Consider the following 13242-nt stretch of genomic DNA (forward strand, 5'->3'; position numbering starts at 1 on the left):
GCAAGCCTCAGAACTGAACTTGGCTTGGGGATGAGCAGACTCCAAGGTTGGAAGATTTTCCCACCTGAAACTTACACCTAACGGAGCCTGATTGATGCTGAAGTTAACAGGAGACAGCATGTGACTTGGCTGTCCTTCACATCAGCAGGGCCACAGAAGAGCTGGAACACACCTTTGTAGCCTGCCTGGTGTCTCCACACCTGTGATTCTTGATGGCTTCTCAGCCACCCCCAGACTCTGGCAGTGGCTGAGGCTGATGATGGCTGGGATTGCCCTCTTCATGGTGTCACTCCCCAGGCTTACCTCTGAGCCACAGGAGAAGGAAGGGAGGACTCAGACCTCTCCACCATCACTTCCAACAAGAACAACCAGCAGGGGTTGGACCAGCAGGGCCCTCACTGGGAAACATCTGTTCAAGATGGTCCCCGTGCTGTTCTCACCTTGGGATCCTCATTTGGCATGTGTTCTAAGATCAAGTGACTTTAGGATAAACTCGTAAGAAAGACATAAGCAGAAGCTCCAAGCAGATGCTTCTGGATGAGAGCATTAAAAAGGGGTGAAAAAATTTCAAGTCCAAGTCCCCCAGGAAAATAATTTGGAGCTAGTTAAAAATAGCTTAAACACAGGTAAGGTTTCTAGGGTAAAATCCATTCCTCTAATGTCAAGGACTGGAAGGGTTACACTTTAAAAAAAAAAAAGTGCCATGAAACACCAGTTTGAAAGATTTTGGCTTTCCTTTAGGTTTTTACAGAAAACAAACTTCCTGAAAGTCTCACCCAATAGCACCAGCCAAAGACAGGCACGGCTCCATCAGGATGCCCTTAGCCCATCGTTCTCATAGGCACAGGCACAGGTCCATCTGGATGACCTTAGCCCATCCTTGATAACACATTGTGTTCTCATAGAATAGTTTATTACTTGAGCATGAGGATAGTTAGAAGCTTCTATTAAAAGTCTAAACCTAATAGTGCAAGCACAATGTAAATCGAATATCTGGCTCCCTGGTCCTTAAAATCAAAGCGAAGAGGTGCATGTGAGCGAAATATACATATACTGATAAATTATCAAATACTGTTTACATTAAAAGCTTACTCTGGGTGAAAGGGGTCTCCTATCCCAGACTCCAGCAAGTTGATGACTGAGGCTCATTATAACAAAGAGAAAGGGAAAACCAAAAGCTGCTAAGAGTGTTTAAAAAAAAAAAAGTGTCATTGGGGACATCTGGAAGAAAAACACTGCTGTCAGTTATCCCATGGCATAAAAATGCCTGAATGAGAAGAGGAGCCGGAAGTTCTCACTCAGGTCCATCTGATTTCCTCCATGGGGCTTCCCCATCAGGTCTGTTTCCGATGGATGTGGTAAGCCTCCAGTTTGATGGTGTCACCTTTGCTCATCTCTGTATCTGCTATTGCAAGCATTTGATTTGATAACATGTTGCTGTCTCTCCCTTTACCTACTACTTGCTATTTGTTCTCTTACTTTTGCTTTCTACATACTTAGCGAACTTGTACTGGGACATAGCTCAGTTGGTAGAGAGCTTTCCTAGCATGCACAAATCCCTGGGTTTGATCCCCAACACTGAAATGAATGATGCAGCAGTACAAGATCTAGGCCAGTCTGCACTACAGGAGACCCAGTCTCCAAAACAAAACAGGAGCCTCACTCATTCTAAGCCAAGAGTATAGTTATCCTAGATCACTGTCTGGACTTCATAGAATACAGCCCGGTACTCCTGTACTAACCTAAGTATTTGATTTCTTGACCTACAGACTACTAAATTTTGGTGTCAGAAGAAGAAGACTTAGCAATTACCTGGTACTTACCATGCATCTGTTACTGTTTTAAGTACTTATAGAAACTTGACCTTCTAACCTATATCCTAATCTGAATTATGACTTACATCCTTTTGTAGATAATACAACAGAAATGCAGAAAGATTAAGCAACATTTCCTGGTTCACACAGCTTCTTCAATATTAATATATATATTACACTATATAATATAAAGCATATATTATGTATAATATATAATATAAAACTATATTATAATTATGTATTATGTGTTATATATTAATTATATATCATATATATTGGTTCACAACCAAACATTCTTGGTTAGAGTCTATGCTATGATCACCCACACAGAAAGGCTCTCTAAATACTTAAATGCACTGGTTGGAAGAAAGAGGTAACCATTCTTCATATTGGAAAAGGTATTTCAGCTTCCTGTGCAGAGCTGAGGGATGCTCAGGGAGTCTCCAAACCACACCTGATAATTGCCTGTGTGTTTGTTCGTGCTGGAAAGGATTCTGAGACCATGTGATCCACTCTAATTCTTCTTTATTTTTTATTTCCTGGAAAGCTGAGACTCAAATGAGGGTTTGGCTCTTCACCTAGTTATTAGGAATAAAACAGAGCAGGAAACTGCCACCTGGTCTGCTCCCAAACACCACTGAAGACCCTGGGTAAATGCTAAGCAGTTCTCTTAATTCTAAAATAAGAGGCTTACAATAGATATCTGCCCACCCTAGGGTGCACCCTGAGATGATAAGTTGAATGAGTTTGTTCTGGGTCAAATAGCTTCATAAACAAGGAAAATGGGGTAGGCAGCCAAGCCTCACATCTAACAGACACAGGGAGGGTGGGCTGGAGCACTGGGATGAGAATAAAACGCTCACACCCTGTCTATTCTGGGGACTCCTCTGAGAACACACAAGGAAGGAATAAACAAGGGAAAACCTCACCCTGGAGTGGTCACATTAAAGTGGCCTAAGCCAGGCACAGTGGCGCACACCTGGGATCCCAGCACTCCGGCAGGCAGAGGCAGGCAGATCTTTGTGAGTCTGAGGCCAGCTGGTCTACAAATCCAGCCCAGGACAAACAAGGCTACACAGAGAAATCTTGTCTCAAAGAAATAAAATAAAAATAAAAAATAAGGTGAGACCTAAGTGGGGATGGTCCTGGGCAGAGCAGACATCAGGAGTCAGTCGAAACCCATGGAGCATGGAGTAAGAAAAGCAAAGTAAGCTGGCCTGGAATCCCCTGGGAAAGGTGAGGGGAGAGGGCTGTTAAAGTACATGAGGAAGCTGTAAAGAAGCAGGAAACAGCCAGTCACCGTGAGGTAGAACAAGAAATGTTCATTATTGCTTACTTACGAGAAATAAATTATCTCCCTCCAAATGCCCTGTGGCACCCACTAAAAAAAAAAAAAAAAAAAAAAAAACTGTCCCACAATTGGTTTAGAAGTAAGAAAGAGAGGAGGGGAGAGGATAGATTGAAATCTGAGGTCTGGGATTAAGATTAGAGTTGTGAACAGAAGCAAGAGCCCCAGTTTTTGAGCCTTGGAGAGCAGAAGCTCACAGACATTGACAAATGTCTTGATAGGGAAAATATACTGCCCTCTACACAAGGAAAAACTGGAACCCCGCTCTCCAAGCACAGAGTGACTCTGGGGTGACATTTGGGTTGCAGTGATGGAACAGCAATTCAGGGTGTCCCCAGGCTGGCAGCACTGGAAGGAGGGTGGCCTCATCACTACTGACATTTGGAAGTGGGTAATTCCCCAGTAGGCTTTTGGGGGGTTGTCTGCCTATTTCAGAAGGCCAAACAGCCTGGATGCCGGTGGCACCACCACCTCAAGCTATGATAAACAAAAATGTCTCAAGCTGAGGCCAAAACTCCCAGCAGGTAAAACCTGCCCCAGCTGAGACCCACAGGGTGGAATGAAGAGCTTAGATAGTGGTCTACTGAACTGAACATTTGAAAGCGGGGAGTCAAAACCCACACCTCATATGTCACTCTGAGGCACTTTAATTGTGTGAGTCATGCTGAAGAATCTGGGGGTGATTTGGGATTCAAAGCGTTATCACTAGTTATTTCAACAAGTATTTCAACAAGTACACTCCAGATGCCCATTGTTTCTTCAAGGTTTTTTGTTTTGTTTTGTTTTGTTTGTTTGTTTTTAATCCACATCCTTTCTCCCTCCTGAGGCTATCAGCTTTCTTCTCTAGCTAAAATCTGGCAGAATAATTATTCTTTTCTTTTCTTAATGCTTGTCAAAGTTTAATCAGCCTGATTACCAGACTGAAAATGAATGGCTGTAAAATTCTAGTTTCTAAAAACAGTAGATCAATCAACACAATTGTGCACACCTGATAAAGGGCCCTCCTTCCATGACGCTGAAGTCTCCAAGAGGTTTTCAATGAATATAGATTACATGTTGCAGAGTCTTGATAATCCATCCCTCAGTCTGAGTGAGCTGTAACAGCCAAATGAAGTGGCAAGCTCCGTGGATGGTGCTTAAAGGCTAAAGGCAGAGTGGGTACCTTAGATTATCAGAAGTAGCATGAATTCAATCATGTTCCCCTAGCATTCATATACTGATGTCTTTCTTGGGGCTGTGTCAGTAGCTTACTTGCTGAAGTACGTGCTGAACAGGCATAAGGACCAGGGTTCACTTCCCCAGGACCCACAAAAAAGCCAGGCACAATGACATTCCTCTGTGATTCCAGCTCTTGGGGAGGCTGGGCTGGAGACTGGCATGTCTGAGGAACTTACTGATCCTGAGTCTAGCCAAAATGGTGAGCTCTCTTCAGTAAGAGACCCTGTCTCAAAGCATAAGGTTTCAGGAAATGAAGACCCTGACTTCAACATTTCACCTACAGAGGCACAATCATGGTGATTGTATTGCACACACTAAAGGACAGAGAGAAGGGGAAAGAGATGACAACAAGAAGAAAGCAGGGAGAAAGGAAGGAAGAAAGGGGGGGCAGAGGGACAGAGGGAGGGAGGAAATGCAGAAGGAAAAGAAAGAAGCCTTAGCCCTCAGCATCTCATACTATGAGTTTATTTGCAGATGGGGGCATGCATAGCAGATGTAGCCAGATAAGATGAAGACAGTGCAGAAGGCTGGACCCCTGCTGTGCTATGACTGGTGAGCTAGCCAAAGCTGTAAATATGTTCTAGGCACAGAGTGAGGCAGGAATAGGAGGACATTTACAAGTTAAAGGCTGTGAGAGGTCACTACGAAACCTTTGGGTTCTGGGCAGCCTAGACTACTTGTGAATTTCAGTGCAATATCTCAAATGGATGGTGCCAAAGAACGGCACCCGAGTTTGTCTTCTGGTCTCCACACACATGTGCCTGCACTCCTACCCAGCTTCATATTCTCACACTGAATCTCGTCAACATGAGGAAGAAACAGTTTACCATAGGATCTACGATCACCTGATTCTAAGCTATTGCCAAAGATGTCAATCCATCTATCTGTGGTCTCCAGGACTTTATCAATTAGGTCAGAGATAACAGGCAGGTTTAAAACATAGAGAAACTTGGGGGGGTAGTTTCTTTCTGAAACAGAGTCTATGGTGGAGAGCCAGATTTTTTTTTTCTTTTGAGCCAGACCATCCAGGATCAATACCTCGACAAAATGAAAAACTTTAAGAATTATTAGGAAAGTGAAAAAAAAAAAAGTCTCAATATTGTACTAGTTGGTTCAAGAGGCATAAGCAACTTCTGCTAAATAGCTAGTGTTTTTGTAAGCCCTCAATTTTAGCACTCATGGTACACAACCTGCTAATGAGCAATTCCCCCACCGGCTCTGGCCCCAGCCGGCTAAGTGGCTCTAGCATGGTCTTAGCCAGCTGGAGCTGTTACTGCAAAGAAGAGCAGACCTGGCAACTTCACAGCAATGTATTTTCTCACAGTCTAGGGACCGGAAGTCAGAGATCTCCCTGTGTGTGAGTTTGGTTTCTCCTGGGGGCTCCATTTTCAGCTTCCGGAAAGGAATCTGAGACTCTGGGCATCCTCAAACATCTTTCCACTGCCCCATCCCCTCTTTGAGTCCCTTTGAGTTACTGAGGACTTCGCCCTGTCTCCTCCTTTAATCCTAATTACCTCCTTAAAGGCAGGGTCTACCAGGACACTCACACAGCAGCTGGAGCTTCAACACAGGAATTTTGGAAGGCAAGATTCCTCCCATTACACAAAGAAAGCCCCTGTGGGTTTCCACGGTAACTTGTTGACTGCACCTTGTAATAGCCAGAACAGACCGGCCAGCCTGGGCTACATAGTAAGACCTCATCTTCAAAAGAAAAGGTAAAAACCATTTCACAACGCAGCCTGTGGCTGTCTCCAGTGTGTGCCTTCCCCCTTCACTGGTCTGGTTATACTGAAGCACATTTCTTCCAAATAATTTATCAAAGGTCACACGAATCAATGAACACTTCAAAGGACAACTAGAGAAGCCACAGACTGAACAAAATCACCCCACTATCACCCCCCTGCCTTGACTGGCAGACTTGCCATTTTTTTTCAGAGCTTTCTTTGGCTGCTTATATTTTTATTTGGTCTCCTTGGGATTTCATTTTGATGTGTGAGTTCTGGTGTGTGTTCCCTCAGCTCAAGGACAAGGGCAGAGCTGTCGTAGGCAGAACTGTAAATCACATGGTTTCTCTAAGGCGCTTGTAGGGGTGTGCTAGGCTCCTGCTGTCCTGTGCTGGCCCCACCGGGTCCCTTTCTGCCTTATGTCTGTCTGCTCAGACACATCAGACATTTTGTCAGGAGCTCATAAACCATGATGGCATAGGTTCTGCATAGAGTGGAGATGTCTCTTTCCCCTTTCCTCGAAAAAGCATAATTCCTTCTGTCGAACTACGTATTTTGTTCCTAAAAACATGTTCTGCTTCTATGTCCTTAGAAATCTGCTGCTTTAAGATGCACACCTCTAGGTAGCTGTGCATTTGTACTCTGACTGATACATGGTTCAGTAATTCCACCCTTGCTGACAAGCTTTCAGAAAATGGATGATTATCAGACTAGGTAAAACTGTGTTTGCATCCGGCAAGTGTCTCAAAGCCATGCTTAACATCATGCGCACCTAAAAACCCTTCAAAGGAAATAATACAGCTTCTGCCGCCTCCCGCAAAAGTCTTTCTAAATGACATACTCCATTTATAATTTAAGACTAAGTATACAGTTCTTAAGTAAAGCAAAAAATGTATGAGACAAAATATCCAGCTTTACTATTTATGCGCTGGTGTTCACACAAGGTCCGGCAAACTTGGACTTCACTAATTGTACAGATGAATATCAGGCACACTCCTGGTGATGCCCACTCCCACCTGCACTGCTAATTAGCTGCTATTAATTCTCAAATCACACTTAACATCTGCTCACATTTTAAACTGAGTTCTAACTTTTTGTTTCCTTGGAAACATTATGTGCTGTTAAAGCTTATTTAAAATAGACTGTCTGTGCCTTTGTTTCTTGGTATAAAAGTTAGAGAACTGTACTAAATATTTGGTGGCACTTTCTTTATTCTTTTGCTGGCCTATCTGTTTGTCATCCTGCCATTTAGCTGTCACTGTTCCCACTAAAATTTCGCATTCCATCACTTCAATTAGAATGTATGATCCTGGGACCAGAAATTATAGCATGTCTGTTCTACAGCCCTAGACTAGTGACTAGTCTGCACTGAGATAGCAAAATACCATAGACTAAATAGTTTGCAGACAACAGACGTTTCTTCCTAGAAGTTCCCAGAACTGAGATATCCAAGATCAAAGCACCAGAATATCTGGTCTGCTCCGTTCTACCAAGACGGTGAGGTCATCACCAATGGGGAAGAATTGTCGAGTGTTCTGTCTTTACCTCTTGGGAAAAGGAAAAGCAAAGGGGGACCTAGATAGTCTCCTCTACCTAGTCACCAGTCACATTCATAAATCAAGGGCTCCCAGGACCCAACACCCTCATAAATGCAGATCTTCACCACCATCATCTTGGGACTTCCATATGAATTCTGGAGGTGCACATATGCCCTATAGAAGTACTATTAAAATGCCAGTCCTCGAGTTACACATTGCCTATCGTGGTTGAGGTCAGTAGCTTGCACGAAAATACAATTCAGCTTCATAAGACAACTCTCAGCACATGGGTCGGTTTGGTCAGCGTCCCTTCTTTGCAAGACTTTCTTGATGACGGAATCTGCCTGTTGACGTACATTCTGGAAGATACTCCCCACAGCTCTATAACAAATGGTTCTAGGAAGAATAGCCATAGATAACGCTATTAAATAGGGTCACTTAATAACAGTAGTAAGAACTTATTTTTTAAAAGTATCCACAATTACATGTTTTGCAAAGGGTTCTTGATTATTTAACATGGGTTAAATATGCATGCCGGGAGAAAACAACAAGAACTACAGCGATGTGGCAGGAAAGCAGTGCACAACGGTCTTTCCACATACCAAGATAACAAACTCTTAAATAATGAAGCAGAAAGCGGAATAATAATTTTATAAAAAAGGTAAGCATCTGTGCCTTAAAGATGGAGCTGGTTTCCGCCTTCCACCTTCCCGATGGTGAGTGCTCTCTGTCACGAACAATTCCACATTTGGCTAAGGCCGAAGATCTGGCTTGCTTCCATGTATGTGGACCTATCTGCATTGCCCACATGGCACACTGGAGTTGGCTACCCAGAGGCTATTTAAGCTGTGGGCTGGCTTTCCCCGGGGTCCGAGGATTGTTCAATGTTCCTGAATAAACTGCATTGAAAAAAAAAAGGTAAGCATCATGGAGATTCAAAGGAGGGGGCAAAATCATCTAACACATCACTGGAGAGAGGTCATGTGCAAACTTCCACCTTAAAAGAGAGAAAGAGAATATTGAATGGTAAAGCTGGGAATGAAACAATTACCAGAAGCAAAACCAAGAATGAATGGAAGACTTTTGTCTGCCCAAGTTCTATTAGAGCCTTTTTATTATTCAATATTAGGCTATTATTTAACTTATGTATGGCCTTTTTCTTACCTATTAAAAGAATAATAATAATAGTGTTCATAGGGCTGGAGAAATGGCTCAGCAGTTAAGAGCTTACACTGAATTTGTGGAGAAGAGGAGCTCGGTTTTCAGCTGCATGTCAGGTGGCTCACCATCACCTATAGTTTCGGGTCTAGGGTGGCTCCAATGCCCCTGCATTCATGTTCACATACCCAGAGACACACACACACATAACTTAAAATAAAATAAATAGTTTTAAATCATATTTGTTTCAAAATGAGAAGGAAAGTTGTTTAGAGCAATATCCAGCAATATCATCATCATTTGTGGCACTGTTTTTTTAGCATTCTAACTTTGCATTCACTTCTTGAGGCTTTAGTCAGCCTTTGGTTCAAAATGCTATTGAAGATCGCATACTGCCTGAAAGAGTAGTGAAAAATGGATCAAGGTGGGAAGCAGCATGATTGCTTGCAATTACAGACAAAAGCAGAAAGAAAAATGATCAACAGAGGTAGACTCAGACAGACTGTCTCTGAGGTAGGAAGAGAGCCAGGTCAAAACAAGCCCCAGAGAAAATGCTTCATCAAATTAGAACAAAATGGAGATAATGGCTGGGGAAGAGAAACGGGTGGTCAGATTTGAGAACCAAGAGACCATTTGTGGGAATCGGAGAGGGTTTCTCAAGGTTATGAAAACAGAAGCCAGGCTGCAGGAAAGTAAATGGAAAGGAGGCAGAGGTAGTGACGCTGACCCCTGTTCTTCCGAGTTTGCTCCCCGCCACTGAGAGCATGTGTGCTGGCGACCACATAAATGGCAGCAAGGGCTGCTCCCTCTTCAGGATGGACTGACAGACATCTTCTCTTTTCTGCCCCACTCTAGCCTGCCCTTTTCACCTTTAGTCTCACCTCCATGTCAAACCCTAAAGCCAACATGGGTATGACATGAATTCCTAAGCAAGGTAGCATGGAGACGGGAGTCAGCCTTTCCCCTGCACTGAGAATTTTAAAGTAAAAGAATTGGGACTTCTGCTGGTCATATTCAGTTCATCTCTTGCTGGAATGAGCTGGTCATTCTGTAAAAGATGCCAGTGACTCCAGTTTCCAGAGAGAAGAGAAACTAAGAAATGAAGAGAGGGCTGGGGAGACCATTCTGTCGGTAAATGCTTACTTTACAGGAATAAGGGCCTGAGTTCAATCCCCAGGACACACAGTAAGTACCTTGGCGTGGTGGCATGCACTTGTAATCCCAGCACTGGGGAAGCAGAGATGGGCAAATCCAGAGGGCTCACTGAACAGCCCAACCTAGTTGGTCAATTAGAACCATTAAGAGACCTGTCTCAAAAGAAAGGTAGACTGTGCTTGATGAGCCTGGGCTGTCATTTGGCCTCTACATGCATGTGAATACCATGTACACCAGTGTACAAACACACACACACACACACACACACACACAAATGGGGGGAGATTAAGAGAGGAGAAAGAACAAAGGCCAACTGGACCTAAATGAGATTACTCCTAAAGTAACATGGCTGCCTATTTAGTGTTTTCCTATTCAACAATTTCTTAGGTCTGGGTTCTTATTTAGGAACTCTGAGTCAAACGCATCCCCTAACACTTAAGATAACAAAAGGAGTGTGTGAAGCAGAGCTCAGTGGGTGCTAGAAAACATTAGGACAATGGTGGTTGCATGTCATGGTGGCATGACATTCTTGGAACTCAAATGAAACAGAAAAAAAAATAAAATAAAATTCTCCAAACTACTATGGGAAAAAATGGGAGAAGACCCAAGCAAACTGGGCCTGAATCTCAGTTCTGACTCAAGTGCTCAGTGAACATGACTTGTCTCTTTCTATACTCAGCCTAATATTGAGCATAACATTACTAGGGCGGCAGAAGCCTCCCCCTTCCTTCCCCGAATTTCTATGAAGGCTCTGCAGCATAATGCTTAATGATTATCACCATGACAGGATCTCTCTAATTTCATGTCCTATATACTATCCTGTATCTGTAGGAAACTCCAAGATTGAGTAAGCTGAGGTGGGAAGACCCAACCTATATGTGGACAGCTCTGTCGATGGACTGAGGTCTCTAAAGCCTTTCTAGGGAAGCAGGCGGTGGGTCCCTTCTCTGGCTTCCCAGGTTGGGCAAAGGATTGGGTAGAGCCTTCCTAATGTATTTCTTACATGCATTAGGTCCATTCTTTGTTGTTTTCTTTTTGTGTTGTATCACTTTCCTCATAGCTGTGACATACTACCAGAAAAAACTGAAGAGAGGAGGACTGTTGTGACTCGCAGTTTCAAAGGATGTGAGCCCAGGGTGGAAAGGAAGACATGGAGACAGCCTGAGCAGACGTGTGTAGCAGGCATCCCTCACATGTGGGAGAACCAGAAATCACAGGGCTCTGGCCAGAGGCAGTGATAAATATCATCTCTAAGGCCTGCCTATAGCAACCTACTTCTAATACATGAGCTGTAAATCTCAAAGGTTCAGCAACCTCCCAAACAGCTCCAGAAGCTGAGGACCAAGCAAGTGTGTGCATCTGTGGAGAGCATCTCATGCTGGCTGAAATGTTACAGGAAATAGATATTGCCTTTGTCGGATACAGTCAGCTGTGCGTCTAAAAAGCCTCGATAGATAAGAATGCTAAATAAAGAATGGAAAGTTTCTGCCTATTCTAAGACAAATCTTTTGGGAGAAATCTTGTGATCTTTGCTCTATGACCCAAGGCCAAGTGATCTGGGAGCCCTTGAGCTACCCCCACCATAAAGGTGAAATGGTTTGGCCCTTACTCACTTGGCTTGGATCCCCCCCCCCGCCAATGACAGAGACATGGTTCAGCCTACATGCAGAGGGTGTAGAGGAGGAGCTTTCAAGAACAACAGAGAAGCAGCTGGCAGGACACAGACAAAAACAGTCTCTAGGAAAGAGAGCTAAGGAGCCCTCATGGGTCTGGGGGAGCTCAAGAGAAAGGTAGACTGGCGGTAGAACGACACAGATAGAAAGAGATTTCTAAAGAGCTACCAGCTTAGTTGTAGAGCCAGGCTTGAAAATAGGCGTTTTGTAAATAGTTAAGAAAATAAAGTTACCTCGCTGAGATAGGAAGATTTTGCCTCAGTTTATGCCTCCCGTCTTTATTGGTATAAAAAGAATAATTTTAAAAAATAAATATTATATTCAAATTGTATCACCTCCCACATTTGAGACCTCAGAGTCTTTAAGAGCAAAGCCAAAAAGGCCTTCCTTGTCCTGGCCCACCATTTAGACAGCAAGCATTGATCCTGCTGGGGTCCAAGCAAAGAAGGCAGCAAGGACAGAGAGGTCAGTTGGAGGAGCTGTGACACAGTATCTCAGAAGTCTCCTGCCTCCTCACCAGGAAGGAGAAGCTGAGCACCATAGGAGAAAAAAGTCAGACAAAAGTCCTGGCTGGCCATTGTTACTGCCATCTCATTGGCGGCTGTTGGAGCTACCACCGCAGCATTAGCCAGGAGTCATACTGTGCAGACTGCTCAGACCCTGAATAACCTTTTAGCCAATGTAGCTCATGCCTTAGATGTACAAAAAGGAATTAATGCTCAACTAAAAGGAGACTTGATGGTGTTCAATCAGAGGATTGACCTCGTGCAGGAGCAAATTGATACCCTATGGCAAATCGCTCAACTTGGCTGTCAATGAAAGTATGCTGGACTTTGAGTCACTAGCATACAACATGAGAATTTTCCCTGTGCTGCAAATCTGCCTAAACAAATGTCTAGCTATATTTTAGGTAATTGGACTGGAGAATTCGATACTACAATGGAGCAGCTGAGAGTGGCCATTGTCACGGTAAATTCTACCAGAGTGGACGCAGGACTAGCCACAGGATTATCATCATGGATTGCTGCAGCCATGAATCATCTGAAGGAATGGGCGGGCATGGGAGCGCTAGCAGACCTTCTGGTGTTGGTCTCCTTGGTTTGCCTGTGGTATATATGCAAGATTAGAGTCTCACAACAGTGTAATGCAGCCATGACCATTCAGGCCTTTACAGCCATTGAAGCAGGACAGTCTCCCCAAACATGGTTGGCTACCATAAAAAGCTAAAATGTTATGCTCAGGATGCAAGGCTAAGCACTGCACTCAGGGTCAGCCGCTTTTGACCCAGAGAAGAGCATGTCTGATTGCATGCGGGTTGATGCCCCAGGTCCTGCCTCTGAGAAAAAAATATCGGACGGGTCTGATGCTCTTTGGGTGGATGACACCTAAATGAACATCGGTACAAAGTCCCAATTTATTTCTAATATCAGAGATCAGACCTCTACTCTTGCCTGATGCGTCTAAAACAAAAAGGGGGAACTGTAGAGAGCTGCGTAATGCCACGCCCTAAAGATGGAGCTGGTTTCCGCCTTCCACCTTCCCCATGGTGAGTGCTCTCTGTCACAAACAACTCCACATTTGGCTAAGGCTGAGGATCTGGCTTGCTTCCATGTA

The sequence above is a fragment of the Meriones unguiculatus genome, chromosome 17 (genome assembly GCF_030254825.1).
Source record: "Meriones unguiculatus strain TT.TT164.6M chromosome 17, Bangor_MerUng_6.1, whole genome shotgun sequence".
NCBI lineage: Eukaryota > Metazoa > Chordata > Mammalia > Rodentia > Muridae > Meriones > Meriones unguiculatus.